General features: G+C 45.8%; 1 protein-coding gene across 1 annotated transcript in view; it reads right to left on the bottom strand.

The window, feature by feature from the left end:
- Positions 1-14,086, bottom strand: part of CLPB (ClpB family mitochondrial disaggregase) — a 160,228-nt gene that overhangs the window by 114,913 nt on the left and 31,229 nt on the right. The gene's annotated exons all lie outside the window — the stretch shown is intronic.

Below are 14,086 nucleotides of genomic sequence, written 5' to 3'. Positions count from 1 at the left end.
AAAATGGAAAGAATGTTAGAAATGTTAAATTACGTTCCAAGCAGAGTCCACACATATATGCTAGTACTTAGCTTGTAGTAGGAGCTCAAAAATTGTGTAATAAATGAACAAATATAGGGTTTAAAATATACCACTAAAAGTCTGAATTCTTTGTAGGGTTCCAGGAGCAGGGGACCCTACAGTGTGGGGGTGGATAGAAAGAAGGGGAGCAAACAGAACCAACTCTTACTGAGCACTTACTACAATCAGGAGCTGCCCTAGGTACTTCACATTCATGTGTTCATTGACTCTTCACACAACCTTAAAGAGCTGATGGTGATCTCCTCTCCTCTTGGATGAGTTAACAGGCTCAGTGAGGTAAAATGAACTGCTTAAGGTCACATAGCTAGATAAGGGGTGGTGCAGTGACTGGAACCCAGGTCAATAATGACTCCAAACCCGGATTCCTCCTTACCTTACCACAGTTCCTCTAGATGAAACCCGGTTCCATGTAACATGATAGACAAAGACTAAATTGATCACAGCCAATGAGTATGGCATGTGCTTGGTTCTCTGCTAGATTCTGGATGGGGGGTGAGAAGACACGGGGCTGCTCTAGGAAAGTACAATTTAGGGGAGGGAGGACTTGGCACAGCATGAAATGAGTCTATAGCCCCAGGAAATGGGGAGACCAAAAGTCGAGAGTATGATTTACCAACTAGGGAGGATCTCCTTATGAGGAAAGGGTGGAAGGGACTTAGGGGAACCGTCAGGCTGTCTACTCTTCAATGGGTTCTAGCTGAATGAGAACTGGGCAGAGTCCAAAGGCTTGGGTTTGAGTCCAAGCACAATTCTTATGCCATGATCTGTAGTAAATGCTCCTCTGGACCAAGCCAAATAAAATCTCTGTGCTGTTGAAGTAAGCAGGTAACTAAGGCTTGGGAGGATGATGAGAAACATCATGTACTTATTCACTCATTTAGCCATGATGTTGAGGTACCTTTTACTATGCTGATGCAGTGAATGAGACAGGCATTGTCAAAGCCCGAGGGCAGGAACAGACCCTAAGCACAGAACTACACATCCCAGGAGTACTATGAATGGGGACTATAGGTTGCAGGTGTACAACAGGGGAACCTAACCCAGTCTCAGTGACCGGAAAGGCCTCTCTGAGGACGTGATAATAAAGAGGAGTTAGCCAGACAAAAGGGGGTGAGGGAGGGAAAGGAGTATTCCAGGCAGAGGTAAAAGCCCCTTTACCCAGAGGAGAAGCCACAAGATGTATGAGGTCCTGCAAGAGGTTTGGTATGACTGGGGCACAAAACATGAGGGGAAAGTGTGGAGAGAGTAAGTTGGGAAACTCTCCTTTCTCACCTCTAGTTTGGAAGATTTCTTCTGGTGAAAGTCTATGGCCTCTTACCACATACACTGTTAAATTTCTTTTATGCAGAAACAATTTTCTATGGCCAAGAATGTTAAAGAGGCTATAACCCTAAGGATGAATTTTCTGTGAGACAAAAATCTTTTTGTACAAAACCTCTTTCTCCTCATTTAGCAGGCCATGTGGTACAGTGGAGAGTACATGGTTCTGAAAGTTAACAGTCTAGAGTTCTGATCCTAACTGTGGTTCTGATGGGATGGGCCTCACCTCTTTGGGCCTCAGGCCAGAAAGACAGAAAATCAGGACAGGCTAAAGAAAATCAGAGGTTTCTAGGGAAAAGACTTGAACAGAGTCTTGAAGATCAGGAAGAGTTTGGAGAAGTGGGAGGAAGTGCACGCCAGTCAAGGCAAAAGGAACAGGATATGATTGTGAAGCAGGGAAAGATCATTCAGAGACCATCAGGCAGATCCATTTGGGCGACAGTTCACAGCAGAGAAAAAGACAACTGCTGAGGCATGCAGGGCCTACACAGGGCCTCAAATGTCAGAGGAGGGTGGCCAAGGCAGTAGGCATAACTTTTCTTGAGCTGAGGACTCTTTTGAGAATATGGTCAAATTTCTCTCCAGAAAAGTGCAGAGGAACACACACACAATTATTTATTTATTTGCATACAATGTCCAGGGGTTCACAGCCCCCATGAAATCAATAAAGGACCCTAGGATAAAAACTCAGTCCAAGGGCCGGCCCGTGGCTCACTCGGTAGAGTGCGGTGCTGCTAACACCAAGGCCACGGGTTCGGATCCTATATAGGGATGGCCAGTTTGCTCACTGGCTGAGCATGGTGCTGACAACACCAAGCCAAGGGTTGAGATCCCCTTACCGGTCATCTTTAAAAAAAAAAAAAAAAAAAAAAAACCTCAGTCCAAACGGTTGACAGATACTGGCATGCATGTTACTGTCCTGTATTCCTCCGCCTACGACAGATATCAAGAATCTCCCCCAGGAGCTCTTTCTGGTGGAGCCTTTTAAAGAGCCTCAGAATCCTCCTCAACACACGTTTCAATCAGCCACCATCAATCCACTGACGACGGTAACAGAGAGGAAACCTCTTTACAATTCTTTAGCTTTTCACCAAAGGCAGTGAGGTTGTCATTCAAGGTTTCCGGGCAAAAGAAACTATAAAATTAACCTAATAGCCTAAGCAGGCTGAATTTGAAAGGAGGGAGAGTCGAAAATGGGGATAAGGAGACCAGTCTGAAGCTGGCTGTAATACAAGCCCAGGGAAATGAACTAAGGCAGGGAAATGAGAAAGCAGGGCACGGCTAGGAGAAACTCAGTGTGGCCAGAATCCCTCATGCCTCCAGAGGACCAAGGCCCCTGTTCCCCAGCCTGGGCCCTGAAAGTTCTGCAAGCAGCACTGCTCTAGACACAGGGTTGAAGAAAGATGATTGCGATACCGCCTCCTCCTGCCCCTTGAGGGCTGAATGTAATGTAACAAAAAGAAAAGGACAAACAAAGGGCTTTGGAGTAAGTTAGACCTGGATTCCAATTCTGGTCCAGCTAGATAACCCTGAGCAAATGAACTCTTTAATTTTCAGTTTTCTCACCTATATAATAAGGATAATAATCTTTAATTTATAGGATCCTAGTGCTGTGCCTGGTATAGCGCAGGTATTCAATACTGGGTGGCCTCTGCCTGCCACCCTACCTTACTTCCATCACTTTGATGGAACCAAGTGTTCTGCTCTCAAGTTGGTAGTGACAGGCTGACCAACACCCAGGGATTCTAAGATGCAGTCACAGAGGATGATCTGCATAATTCAGCCAGGCTGGCTCTAGGCACTCCTTTGTTCATTTATCCAACAAACATGTGCACACAACCATCTGTGCCTGGCCCCTTGCTGGCTTCTGAGGAGGAGAAAGAGAGAGAGGTCCTTGTTTTCCAGGACCTGAGTGAGGCAGGGTTTTCTCTTCTCTTCCCTCCCTCCTTCCTTCCTTCTTTTATATACACATATACATCTGTGTGTGTGTGTATGTCTGTGTGCATATATATGTATATAAAATTCTGTTTACTACTTTTTTTCACAAAGAATTGTTTTAAGATATGTTCAGATTGCTAAGTATACAATAACTCCATTGTTGTTAATTACTGCATAATTCTTTGTGGCATACGTTTACCACATGTTCCCTCTCCATTCTCCCAGGGATACCCACCCAGGTAGCTTCCATCTCCCAGCCACCAAAGACAATGCTCAAAGAACATCCTCTCACATGTCCTCTTTTGGACCCATGTGAGCATTTCCCTGGGGCATGTACTCGGAGTGGGACCCCTGGGTCCGAGGGTATGCATGTGCTCAATTTGACTACATAGAACCAGGATCCTCTGCAGGATAGCTGCTCCATCAACCCTCCTAGAAGCAGGACAAGGGAGTTCCTGTGTAGCCCTCTCCCTGCCTCCACTTGGCAGTAGCCAGCTTCTTAATCACTGCCAATCTAATGGGTATAAAGGCATAGTGTATTATTGTTTTAATTTGCATGTCTCTGATCAACAATTTTGAGCTACTTGTTATACGCATGTCTGCATTTGGGGGTTTCTTTTTTCTGTACATTACAGGGTTTTCTTTTAAGAAAAGGAACTGCTGGGAGAGGCAGCTTCTCTAAACTTGCTATCACTTCAATGAAAGAACAAAGGGCAGAGTCAGGAGGCCTGGCTTCTAGTCTCAGCTCTGCCACCTATATTCTAACATTGTAAGGAAGGCATATTATCTCACTAAGCTTCAGTCTTAGGTTCACTGAGGATCACAATCCCTGCCAGCTTCACAGAAGTTATAGGAGGTGGAACTGAAATATGAAGAAAAAGGCTCTACAAACCTGAGGGATCATTCGTAGGAGGCAAATCTTGGTGTTCTTCAGTGAGACTCCACCTTTTAAGCCCTGCCCAGCTACATACTGAACATCATTTTTTGCAGCCTCTTGGGGCTGAGGTGTAATGGAAAAAAGCAACAACTCAGGAGTCCAAAGGCTGTAATTCAGATTCTGACTCTGGGGACACTAACTCCTCTTATATAAGGCATTGTATGGACTTAAAGAGACACCACATGGTAGAAGTCCACACGGAGAGGGGGCACCTGGTAAATCAAGGGAGGACCACAGCTAACTTCACCACCACCATAAGCAAACACAACCACAAATAACTTTTTCTCTTTCAGAGCTGGGTGGGCCCCTCCCATGCTTCCCCTCTGTGCAGAGCAGCCCTCAAAGTTAAGTTTTCAGAACTGGGTCTCCTCCATTTCATTTTGTTGCTTTGCAAGTGAATGCCCAGCAGGCAGTCATTTCAAAGTCCTGGGCCAGCTAGGGGGGGGGAGGCTGCCTGCTGAGAGTGGCTGAAAGGGCCTCTGAGGCCCAAGAAAGCCACCCTTTGCTCTCCCCTGTGATTTTCACCAACGGACAAAATGCGGCAAGTGAATTAATCTCTTTTAAAAAGAGCAATGCTTGTGACAGAGCACGGTGTCTCCGAAAAGGTTAGAATTCCATCATCCCTGAGATGATGAGTAGAATGCTTAATGCAGGCTGCTAGTCAGGGCAGAGCGCTTGTGTCCGGGGGCTGGGGAGAGGGGGTGGGCACTGCAGGCCTTTCTGGGCTCATTCCAGACTTGAGAAAGGCTTATCCCTAATGAACTAGGTCTCCTGTTTGGCAGAACAGCGGTGGGTGATACTAGCTGGGGATGGCCCAGGGTAGACAGAGAGGAGACCACTCTAGAAGCCCAGAGTTGAATCCTAGCTCTTGCAAAACTCTCAGGCAGTAGAGTGTGGCAGAAAAATAAGTAGGAAAGACCTTGGTTCAAATCGAGGCTCTGCCACTTAACTGGGTGAGAAGATGTGGATGAATGAATAACTTAGCCTCTATGAACCTCATGTGATGCCTTCATCTAAGTGACAGCTCCTGCCCTTTGAGCCTGTCTCTGTTAAAAATGGAGAGGACTCCACCAGCCCTATCTATGTCATATAGGGGTGCCATGAAGAGATGAGAGAAAATATGTAAAAATACTTAGTATGCAATGAAGTCCTATACAAACTGAAGAGCCTATGCCATTCTTATCATTTTCCAATTAGTGTCTACCCCATTTTAAATAAGTAACAGAGTAAGCTAGGATGATATATGAAAGGAGTACACAGAACTTTGAACATAGTAAGTGTTCAAAATTATCTGTGGATAGATAAATAAACTGTCTAAAATCCTCAGGCAAGAAAGGGTTCCCTAGCCCAAGAGCTGAAGATTACCACAGGAGAGGAACAAATCAAGGGGGCAAACAAAGCCTGCTCCCACCCCTCAGGGATCCAGGAGAGACTAGCAGGCGAGAGGCCAGACAGGTAACAGTGATCACCTCTGACTGAGGAAAGGGAGATGAGAGCAACTTTTACTCTCTGCTGTGAACGGTTCTGTACTGTTTGAAGTTTTGTTACTTTTTTATAATGATGATCATACTATTACTTTTTTTTTAAATAAAACTTTCTTAGGAAAAAAGAAGATCCTGTATTTTCTTCCTTTAAGAAATCTTCCCTAAGATGGCCTTGTTATCACCACAATCCCCTGTGCTAACCTGTATGTAACGTGGTTGTCATACTGTTCATGTGTCTAACTCCTATAGTAGTCAGTGTGAGCCTCTAGGAATGAGGACTTGTCTTCATCTCTCAGCTCCTGGTGCCATAGCGGCTGCAGACGGGAGGGCTCAGGGTCTGAACGAATGAATATCTACAGCACTTAACCTACATCAATCTCTCATCAAGCTTCTGTCTTGTGTTGGAAGTTACCTGTTTCATAATTGTATGCTTCTCTTTTTCAAAGAATTTAGGCTCCTGTGTATAGTGGGAGGGTAGGGGTGCAGCTTCTCAGTCTCGGGGCTGAGGACATTTGTGGACACAGGCCTGAGGGTTGGAGGCCACAGATTCCAGTCATGACTCTATGGGTAACTAGCTGTGTGCCCCTGGATAAATCTGTCTCTGTGGGCCTTACTTTCCTCTGCATTAAAGCAAGTGAGTTGAATAAAATGATTTCTGAAGTTCCTACTGGTTCTAAAATCTTACAATTCTAAATATGCGTAGCATCAAAATGAAAATTGAAAAGTGAGTTTCTAGCAGGCATGGCACTCACTAAGACTTCCAAAGAGAAGACAACTCCTCTGGCTTGCTGTTTGTAGGAGGGAGGGACAGAGTCTCAGACAGGAATATTGGGGCGGTTTTGAGTTATTCTGGATAACTACTACTTGATTTTCTTCCTCTTTCTTTATGACCGATCAATATGAAGCGGCTACCGAACTTCAATCATGCATTGTTCCAACTGATTTCCGGGTCCTTCCCATGAACAGGCCCTCAGCCGCAGCTGGGGAGGGCCTGAAGGGTAGGGAACCCTGTACCACCTGCATCAGAGGCCTGGAAGCACTGAGCCATGCAGACCTAATCATGATCACTATCTGGGCAACAGGGCCCTGGCTGGAGCCCCACAGAAGGCCCTGTTTACAGTAATAACAGCACCAGGGCCTGCTGTCTGAGCAGAGGCAATGCGCCTGGGGCTAGAATCCCCAGGCAGCCTCCATCTGCGCCTTATCTACCCAGCCTCCCTGGGAGGGGTGGGGCAAAAGAGCAAAGGCTGCTTTCAGACCCCAGCCTGGGCTAGCAGACTTCAGGCAGAGTCCTCACGCTCTATCTCCATAGACACAAGCCCTCTCTGGCATCTTTTGCATTCGCTACTCAGACTGGGAACCCTCCTCCAATGCCAAGCTCAGGACCCTTCCTCTGGAAAGTTCTCCAGATGCTCTCACTCCCAGTGAGACAGCCTGTCCAGCACCATGTCATACTTGAGCTACTCCAAAGGGAAGCATGTGGACAGTGACAGCACAGAGGGACTGGCAGGTATGCAGCACCTGCTACAAATGCAGCACTGTGTAATGTGTCTGCATGCTTCATAACTGGTTATTTCCTATCATAGAAAAGTTTAAAATTTCTGAACTTAAAGAATGACCTGCAGAAATCAATCAGCAATCCTTCCATTTACACATACAGACATGTAGGTTCTGAACACAACCCCCTTAGAAAAGAGTGACCAGAATATGAGCCTGCCTCTGTCTCCTCCAGGCTTTGTGACTGTGGGCAGGTCACGCTAACCTCAGTTATCTTAACCTTATCAGCCTGCCAGACCTACCTAACAAGGGTACTGAGATGACCAAAGGAAATAATGTATGTGAAAGCGCTTATATTTTCCAAATGTTAGTTGCTGTTATTATTTGTTCAAAGCTACACAGTGGAGGAGCTGAATCACAACCTTGACGAATACTTACTGGATTAACTGAGTAAAGTCCAACACTGAGTGACTATTCTTTGTCCTATGTCTTTTACAGAAATTTGGCACATATTAAAGTGCATATATTATTATTATTTTTTAACTTTTTATTATGAAATAATTTCAGACTTACAGAGCAGTTACAAAAACAGCACAAACCCACTTTGTATATCCCTCATTCATATCCTCTTTACATTTTGCTTCATTTGCCTTCCCATTCCTTGTCTATTTTCTTCCTGAAATGTGTGAGAACAATTTTCAGACATTATGCCCTTTTACCCCAAATAATCCAGCATGTAAAAGAGTACTTCAAAAAAATTCATGGAAAAATAGAATTAAAAGACAATATGAATCTTTCCAGGAACTTTTTGAAGTACTCTCATATTTCCTAGCACAAGAACAATCTCTTACCAACCAATGATGAGCAAATTCAAAACATGTAAAATTGATGTACTATTTTTATCTAATATATAGCCCATATTCAAATTTCTTCAATTATCCCAATATCCTTTACAGCAATTTCCTCCCTATGATCCAGATGCAAGCCAGGATCAATATCAGAATCAACACTGCATGTGTCTTCAGTTTCATCTAAACTAGTTCCTTAGCCTTTCTTTGATTTTTCATGGTATCAACATTTTTTGCAGAATATCCTCCAATTTAGACAGCCATTGTTTGAGGTACCACTTCCTACTATTCATCCAGTCATTCCACAAACTTTCTGATGACAGGTTATTACAGGACTCTGAGAGGGGTGCTGAGGGTACTTTGATGAATTCTGCAGTATCCTTGCCTTCAAGGTGTTCACTGGACAGCTATACACCTGGCAAAAGGCTAAAATACAAATAAGAACCCTGGAGGAAGGTGCCAGTGAGTGTAGGATAGAGCAACAGAGCCACAAGGATTACTTCCTGGAGGCAGAGTGTACCAGAAAGGATGGGTAGAAGTATGTATTCTCCAAATGATTTCCTGGGATTGTCTATGGCAAACATCTCTGCTTCCATGGCAATTCAACGCTGCAAGGCCATGAAGGGAAGGCGGTGGCTCAGGGCACCTTCACTGGGGTGCCTCTGCCCAGGGCAATATGCATGTTCCAGAGAGTCAGCAGCTGCCTTGGTGACTTGGTGAAAAGAAGGAAAGGTAGCTCCAGGCAGCTGAGGTGTGGGAAAGGGCCATGGGTGCCACCTACTGGTCCAACAGCAGGAGTCTAGGCTGCTGCAGAGGGCCGCTGGGAAGATGGCTGCCAGGAAGCTTTGTCATACTATAACAGTGAGACACAGAAGTGGCTCAAACTTTTAAGCAGAGTTGACCTATGAGCCACCACTACCAAGCTCTAGAACCCTATGAGATTTTCAGTAAAGAACAGACTGTGCAGAGCAGAGCCAACCATGATACCTGTCCTCCTGAAGGCGTCAGGGCAAAGGTTTGGGCTTCACTCATTCGACAAAACTCAAGTAACATCTGCAAGCCAGCCTCTGTGCTGGGCACTGGGGGTACCGAGATGAATCAGACATGGACCTTACCCAAAAGAGCTCTCAGTTTGAGCTGGGCGAGGGGAAATGAAACAATTAAATACACAAACAAGTGCTTCAAGTATCACAGATGCTCTGAGAGATATTTGTACAGGGCCAGAGAGCACAACAGCATGCTTGGCTCTTCATGCCTTGCAAAGCTTTTTTTTTTTTTTTTTTTTTTGTAGCTGGCCTGTACAGGGATCCAAACCCTTGACCTTGGTGTTAATAACACTACATTCTAACCAACTGAACTAACCGGCCAGCCTGCCTTGCAAAGCTTTTGAATGATGTTCAAAAAAGCTCCCATTTCTTGAGCTGCCTACTATGGATCAGGCACTTGACATTTATGATCTCATTTGATCCTGTGTATTAGAGCAGAAGCCCAGATCGTACAAAGGGTAAGTGACTTGCTTAAGATCACTTGGCCAGTAAGCAGCAGCTTGGGACAGGAACCCGTATTCTCTTTTTGGAAACACCCTACCTTCCAAGGCACACATCCCATCTTCTTCCCTTCATTCCCACATTTAGCATGGGTCAGCACACCATAGCTGACTGATGGAACTAACCAGCTGACAGAAAATGATAAACAAGGAAAAGCCTTAAGTGGAAAAGAAGTTATCTGAGGGATGGAGAATACTCTCTGATTAGTTTTGCTTACTAGAACTTTCTCCCTTGGAAGAGACTCTTCTAGTCTCAGGATGGGAAAGGCCCAACCCATCCCTTCTTTTTCATGGTAGTTTCCATAACACCACCACCACTTTCATATTCACAGGGCAATACAATGCCTTAAAGTCGCTTGCCTTTAAGTTAAAAAAAAGCTTGGCAAACAAATGCAATCAAAACGTTACAGAGTACAGGAAGCTGTGGTTCTTAGTAGGCCGGGCTGACTGCAAATTTAACAATCTAGGAATGTAATGCAGCTGCCAAGAAAGCTAATGCAACCTCAGGCCATACTAACAGAAGCATAAAATCTCTAACAAGGGGGATGACAGCCCTGCTCCTCGCAATAATGGTCATGCCACACTGGAATGAGAGGTGCCACCAAAATTTTGTGGCCATTTCATTAGAAAATTACTAGGGTGAGGAGAAGACTTGAAACCACAGTTTAGGGAACAAGGCCTATGTAGCTGGGATCTCTGTCTCCTAATATTTAAAGGTCTGGAACAAGAAAGGGAGCCGTGTAGTCCTAGAGGACAGAGCTGGGGCCAAATTAGGGGAGCTAAAGAGGTGGCTAACGTGTAATGACAGCCCACCATGAGTCAAGTGTTAAGCCAGGTGTTTTCACACCTATTACTTCAGAATTCATCACAAGATAAGATAGTTTTCTACAAATTACAAATCGTCCTTGCTTATATTACTCCAACTGCCTAGAAAGTCTTTCCACAAAGCTCCTTGTATCCAAATACTACCTATCTCCAGGTCCAGCCTAAGGCCACCTTGTCTATGAAGCACTAACTTTTCATATGTACTAATTACAATTCTCTTACCAGACTACAAGTTCCTTGAAAGGCAGAGGTCATCATGATACATTTGTATTCTCCTCCTCAGTAACTAATGGGGCATATTGCTCATAATGGGCCTTAAGAATGAATAAATGCCCAAAGAGATATACAAATGGCCAATAAGCCCTTAAAAAGATGCTCAACATCATTAGCCATGAGGGAAATGCAAATTGAAACCACAACGAGATACCACTTCACATATACTAGGATGGCTATAATGAAAAACACAAACAATAACAAGTGTTAGTGAGGAGGTGGAGAAACTGGGATGCTCATATATTCATGAGAATGTAAAATGGTATATACAAAGCCACTTTGGAAAACAGTTTGAGAAACTGTCAAACTGTTTAACATAGAGTTACTATATGAGCCAGCAATTCCACTCCTAGGCATACACCCAAGAGACAGGAAAACATCCATTCACATTAAAATCTGTACACAAATGACCATGGCAGCATTATTCATAATAGCTAAAAAGTAAAAACACAAATCCATCAACTGACAAATGGATAAATAAAATACAGTATACCCAGACATGGAATATTATTCAGCCGTAAAAAGGCATGAAGTACAGATAACATGCTACAGATAACATGTATGAACCGTGAAAACTTTATGCTAAGCAAAATAAACCACACATAGAAGAGCATGTATTGAGATTCCACTCATACAAAATGTCCAGAATAGGCAAATCCATAGAGACAGACTAGATCAGTGGTTGCCAGGGTCTGACTGTAGGGGAGAATGTGGAGTGACTCTTAATGGGACCAGGGTTTTTTGGGGGGGGGGGCTGATGGAATGTTCCGGAATTAGACAGTGATGCTGGTTGCACAATCTTATAAATGTACTAAAATCCACTGCATTGTACACTTTAAAAACGAGTGAATTTTAAGGTACATAAATTATATCTCAAAAGAAAGAATAAATAAATAAATGAAAGTTCAATCAGAATCTACTTATCCTTCAGAGGTAGAGTGCACCTCATACTTAGAGGTGCCCAATGAGAGCTGGATGTTGACCAATCAGAAAAGCTTTAGCTTCTGAGAGAGAGGGGAACTGAATATTGGAGATGAAATGGATAAGACACTCAGGTCGTTGTGGAATCACAGCTCTTGTCACCTGTGGCTTTCCCTGTTTACTCTAAGAAATGTCTCTAAAATGTTCAAAGAATTTGCTCAACCAGGATTAAAGAATGGGCTAATCTTATTAGGTAACTGTTTCCTGAGTAAGCGCACCGGCCATTCCTATATAGGATCCGAACCCATGGCGGGAGCGCCACTGCGCTCCCAAGCGCTGCACTCTCCTGAGTGCGCCACAGGGCCAGCCCTAAAAGATAAGATTTTCTAAAAAGACAATGGAAGATTTTATAGAGAGTTTCAAGATGGCGGCGGCTGCGGCGGCTGGCACGGAGTAGCTGAGGTGGAAAAGGTGGCCACTGGGCCTCAGGCAGCCGGGAAACTCGTGGACCTTCCTCTGGCCATCTCTTAAGGGAGGACTGCTGCTGCTGGCCGGTCGTGGGGGCTCAACGCCACTTTGCCCCCGGCAGGAGAGGCTGCCTCATTTACAGGCAACAGCTTTGAAGTGTGGAGCAGGAAAAGAACTGATTCTTAGCTGCAAAAGCGAGTCTTGAAACAGGGAACACGGCGCCAGGGCTGCTGTGGATGCAGCCAGGATCCCGGAGGCCGGGGCCGCGCTGAAGGCGGCCAGCTGCCCTATTCAGGATTCGAGGTTTCAGGCCGGCATTAAAGAAGATTCCTGGGAGCGCCCGAGCGGCGCCGCGACTGAACAGCCCGAGGCGGCAGCGCCGAGAACACGGAAGGCAACAAACCAGAGACAGAGCGAGCGCCCGACCTGGCACAGCACTGTGAGTGATCCCTGGCACAGCTCTGTTCAGGGGGTGGATGCCCACGCGGCTCCCGCCTGCACCACCAGGCCACTCACTGCCCCGGTGCTGCCTCCATTTTCCCAGGTGCGGGCAGCTCCGCCCTGCTCGGCCATCACTGAGCCCATTTGCTTGGCCTGGCGCGGGGCTTTCCGGACCCTGCGGGCCGGCCTCCTCTCCCACTCCCTCCACGGTTCTCTGGCGGGGCTGGGGGTGTGGGGCGTCCCGACCAGTGTTGGGAGGGCTAGGAAGTACGGGCGGGCCGACTGTCACTCCACCACACCCTGGACTCCGGCCCCGGTAAACTTCCTGTTACTGGGAGGCAGATACCATCTCTGCGACCACCAGTTTGGAAAAAAGCCTAACGAATTTCTGGTTGGGAATAGTGTGGTAGGAGAGTTCCCAGGTCCGCTTGAACCTGCCGGAGAGCAGGCTGCAGGCGGGCACTAGACTCGGTTTATACCGGGGGGATACAAAGGTGAACAAGACCCGAGAAAGATCTACACAGTGCTACAAAGGCACCCAGAGAGACCGGTCGTCTGTGCCTAGCAGAAACCTGGTAGACTTCCTGGGCGAGGCGGTGCTGAGCAGGGTCTTGAAGGCCCAGCTGATAGACGAGGGGTGCAGAAGACACGCCCCAGCCCAGCACAGTGTGCACAGAGGGGGGAGACGTGCGGCCAGGGAGGCGGAGACTCGACAGAAACCACACACCCGGTGGGGTCGCCACTGCACGATCTAACAGCCTGGGCCAGAGCACACAGAACGGGGAGAAGTCCTGTACAGAAAGTGAAAGCTCAACAGAGATCACACACCCTGTGGTACGTGATCCACCAGCCCAGCAGAGTCCAAGCTGACCAGAAAGGTGGATCCCCGGAGAAGCCCAAGACCCGAGGCAACCACACACACAAGACACTAGAGGCCAACTGAGCAGTCACGGCGGGAGCCATACCAAATTGGCAACCACAGCAACATCCTAGTTAGTCATTAGTCTCAAACCAGTGGACTGTGAAACCCCCTGCCACAATGAATAAACACCAAAAAAAAGACACCAGAAATACAAAAAATCAAGAAAGTACACCACCAAAAGTTAATAAATCTCATACTCTAGATCCTATAGAACAAGAAGTCCTTGAAATAACTGACAAGGAATTTCGAGTGATAATTCTAAGGAAACTGAATGAGATACAAGAAAACTCAGCTAGACATCATGATGAAATGAGGAAAAGTATACAGGATCTGAAAGAGGAAATATACAAGGAAATCAATGTCCTGAAAAAAAATGTAGCAGAACTTGCTGAACTGAAGAAGTTATTCAGCGAAATAAAAAACACAACGGAGAGTTTAACCAGCAGGCTTGTCGAAGTTGAAGAGAGAACCTCTGAACTTGAAGATGGGCTGTTTGAAATAACACAAGCAGACAAAAAGAAAGAAAAAAGAATCAAGGACATGGAAGAAAATCTGAGAGAGATATCAGACAACCTCAAGCGCTCA

This window comes from Cynocephalus volans, chromosome 4 (genome assembly GCF_027409185.1).
Source record: "Cynocephalus volans isolate mCynVol1 chromosome 4, mCynVol1.pri, whole genome shotgun sequence".
NCBI lineage: Eukaryota > Metazoa > Chordata > Mammalia > Dermoptera > Cynocephalidae > Cynocephalus > Cynocephalus volans.
Note: the sequence above shows the minus strand (reverse complement) of the source record. Positions and strands in the feature narration are given on the sequence as shown.